Source organism: Manis javanica, chromosome 13 (genome assembly GCF_040802235.1).
Source record: "Manis javanica isolate MJ-LG chromosome 13, MJ_LKY, whole genome shotgun sequence".
In the NCBI taxonomy this organism is placed as follows: Eukaryota; Metazoa; Chordata; class Mammalia; order Pholidota; family Manidae; genus Manis; species Manis javanica.
The window spans coordinates 3110947-3115296 of record NC_133168.1 but is presented as its reverse complement, the minus strand read 5'-3'; positions in this window follow the sequence as shown (position 1 = coordinate 3115296).

Here is a 4350-nt window from a genome sequence, read left to right as displayed (position 1 = left end):
TTGTGTATATGTATTTTTTTGGAGAAACGTCTATTCAAACCCTTTGCCCATTTTTAAATTGGGTTGTCTTTATTGTTAAGTTTCAGAGGTTTTTAAAAAATATATATTTTAGATAAAAAAATATATATTTTAGATAAAAGTCCCTTATCAGAAAGATAACTTGCCAATATTTTCTCCCCTTCTGCAAGCTGTCTTTTTACTTTTTTGATGGTTTTCATATAAACAGTAAGTCTTTTATTTTGATGAAGTCTAATTTATCCATTTTTGCTTCTGTGGCTTTTACCTCTGGTGTCCGAGGTCAACTGTGCCTGTAATATACTTGAGTAAATGGTATGATGAAGGGATTAACTTGAAAAGAAATACCAATTAACTCAGCACTTGTCCACACCATTCTTATCGATATTCATATTGTGCCAAATACAGAACATGGAGATGTCAGGAAAATATAAATCAGTATAACCTATGAGCAACTGATATAAACAAAGTATGTATATGTACCAGATTTGATAAACTGATCATTTGGCAAGTTGTTGTCTTGACCTAAATCTTTTATAATTCTGCAGCTTTTGTAATCATAGCTCCAGTAATATTACGGAACGAGACAAGTAGCATCAGGTATCAGAGATTTTCAATACATTTATTATTATTATTATTATTGTATTAATAATACAACAATTATTATTATTGTTATTTTGCTTGATGATGATTAAAGAGAATTTCAACATTTCTAGAAGAAACAGTTGAGCTAAGAGTTTAAGCTTAAAGGAAATTTAAGCTTATCCCTTTGGCTCTGTATGGAATACAAAATAAAATCTCCTTGTGTAAGAGAACTGCCACCAGGAAAGGATTGTACATTTTGAGGCTTAATGACTTGCCAGCATGAAAGAATTACTAACAAAGAAACTCTGACTACTGTAAAATCAACTTTGTGATTGTAATTAACTTTGGAATTAGTCTGCTGGCTAAATTGTACTGCCACCATCATAGGCAGGCAACTTAGACATTAGTTGAAAATAACACTTTTATTTTGATCATGCATTATTTTTACAGAAGCCTTTTATACTTTCCAAACATAAATGGAGTTTCAAAATATGCCTGATTAATGGGTTGTACAAATATTTGATCAGATACCTGTAATCGTATCTAAAGAGTAAACATTTTAGTAAGTCAAGAAGAAACATAACACTAAAATATGTACTTTATAGATAAGTTACTTTCTTCTTTGTCTGAAGTCCATATGTCCTCTTCCACCTCTCATCTAATTAATTCTAAATCACTCATTAAGCCTTGGCCCAGGCACCCCTTTCCAAAAGTCTTCCCCTGCTCACATGCATGCATACACACACACACACACACACACACACACACTCCCCTCTTAGGCCATTGCTCCCTCAAAACTCTTACAGCTCTTTTGTGAGGTTGATGATACTGTTCACACTTCTCTGTGGCGTGTCCTGTCACCACGCTACAAATGCTTGAAGGCAGCAACTGTCTTGATGGTTTTGTATCACCCAAGATCTGATATTTACCAGTGTTGAATGAACTAATTAATGCCGTGCAGTGTCAGTCTACTGCTGTTTCCATAAAACTAAAAGACAAAAATAAATTGTTATGTTAATTGGAAGGAAAGAGGTAAAATCAGCACTTTCAGATTATATAACTGTATTCTCAGAAAACCAAAGAGAAGCATCTGAAAAATTATTCTAAATAACAGAAGGATTGAATGAAGTTGCATACAAAAGTAATGTTTTGAAATCATTGATCTTTCTATATACAAATAAGAATCTTGTAAAACTGCACTGTCCAACACAGTAGCCACTAGCCAGATATAACTACTTAAATTATTAATTCAGTTATTGAAATTAAACACAATTTAAAATTTGGCTCATTACTGACATTAGCCATAATCCAAAGTCCTCAGTCATCACTTGACATTTGGAGGGAAGTAGACAATCTGGAACTATTTCTCATAGACCATATGAAAAAAATAAAAACAATAAAAGCCAGGAAAATGGAAAAATATGTAATAGCAAAAGATTGGAAGCAACCAGCATGCCCTTTGATGATTAATTACATTATGGTATATCCACTCAGTGTAATAGTGTTTAGCCATTGGGGAAGAAAATGTGTAGGTCTGTTATGTTCTGATACGGACTGCAGACGGAGAATGTGTGTAAGAAGAAACAGGTGGTGAGCGGCCGCTTGTGTAGAATCTGTGTGGAGGCTTGTGCATGTGGACAATGTCTCTGGAAGGGAGACATGAAGAAACCGGTTTCCTCCAGGAGGAGACTAGTAGCTCTGGGACAGGGGAGAGAAGAGACTTTGTTTACACCGAGGGCTCTTTTTCTACCTTTGAATTTTGCGTTATATATATGAATTAACTACTTTCAAAATGAGATATTTTATAAAAACCAAAGCCTAAAATGTATAGAAATATTGCCTCTCCCCTATCTCCAACCCCAGTTCCAAGTTAATTTAAACTGCTTACATAAAAGCTGCAGAAGGTCTAGGGGCAGTAATTTCAGGCTTCAGTACAGTAAATGCTCATCTAGAAAGTTAGAACTTGGCAGCCTGTTTAACAAGTGTTTGTTTAGTAAGTAATGCAGACCTGGTATCAATGCACTTAGGAGGTCTTGTTCAGATGATAATTTATAATATTTTAAGAAGACTTTCTTTTAAAGGGAGTACTTTGAATTATAGCAAAAGTGAAGGGCTGAAGGAGTTGGTAGTTATTCCACAATATAAAAATAGAATTGGGCTGAATGATGTGAAGTGAGAATTCTAAATAGAATTTCATAGAGTGGAGCTCAGAGCTTCTGCAGCACTGTCCGCGGTACTCCGCATAGAGGCCACTATACCCAGCAGCCACTGTCACAGAGCGGCTTCACCGTGGGGGCCTCCCCTGCCCACCCCACCTCTGCCTCACATTACAGTTCCTGATCTCACACCCAACACAGACCACATCTCCTTTGCCCATGGGAATGGCGCTGTCTAATTCCACCATTCGCTGTTTGGCAGCTCAGACAATTTAGATCTTTTAAAAGGCAGAGTGAATTTTTCTGGGTATCAAAATGATATTCTTGAAGCCTGAAGAAATTATTCTAGAATGAGTTTATCTTTCAAAGACTACCCTAGAAAACACCTGGATAGAAAAAATTCTGCCGTTAAACATAATGTAACATTTAACAATTTCTTTATACCAGCAGTTGTTTTAAAATTAAAGACAACTGAGTAAAACATGAAGTAAATCTAATTGTAATTAAATTTACTATCCAGTAATTGTATACAGGCTTCATTGGTAAAAAACACAACCCCTCTGAGCCTCAATTTCTTCATCCATCAAATGGGTGTAATAATACATGCTCTACAAACACTGGCAATTACTGTGAGAACTGAAGTTGGGAAGGCAATCTGAAAGATGTCAAACAATCTTAAATTGCCCATTATCATTCCTTGTTAAGAAAGGGGCCACCAATCCCTTTTAAATATATCTGACTTGTTTAATTCTTTCTGTCTTCACCACCACGAAGGTTGCCAAGTGTCTAGCACTGAATCAGTGGTTTAACTTTCTGTCCAGCAAAATGAAAATTTTAAAACTAGATGCAAAATGCCTTTCTTTAGCATTAAAAAAGTATTGGAAACAATTTTTAGAAATACCACATTATCCTGGTGGGAAGACAACGAGCATCCTTGCTAAGGGGAAGCGTCATGGACGTGTACGACCTGTGCAGTCATGCGGGAATACACATTTAGGAGGTCCGAAGTGTGGTTTGGTTTCATTTTTGGTTTAATGCCCCAGTGTTGTCCTTTTGAAATCCTTCATAATTTTTGGACAAGGGGTCCTGCATGTTCGGTCTGTGTGCTGGAGCTTACAGAGGATGCGGTTGGCCCTGGCGGGGACACACAAGGACCCAAATGGAGCTCTGGCCCGAGTGCGGCTTGCAGTGCATCCAGGGGTCTGCAGACCCCCCTTTAGTGCTCTCCTGGCCTCTGAATATGCTCGTTCTGCTTAACTGACTTAAGCAGACAGGGGAGACACTCTGACTTACCTGACACAACCTCACACTCCCCCCTTGGCCTGTGGTGTAAGAGCCGTGGTGAAGCCAGCTAAGTGGAGGGCTCTGAAGCTGCCACTCACACACACACAGCCAAGATGGTAAATCAAAAACAACGTTGCATCAGAGAGGGGCTAGCTGCCATTGGTGCTACTCTTAAAAACTTAAAGAATGCAGGGTGGTGGATGGACACCGTGGTATCTCCACTTCATGCGCCAGTCCGTCCCCTGACAGAAACCAATCAAACCCACAAACGGGATCTGAGGGCTAACAGCTCACTGTTCAAACGTCAACA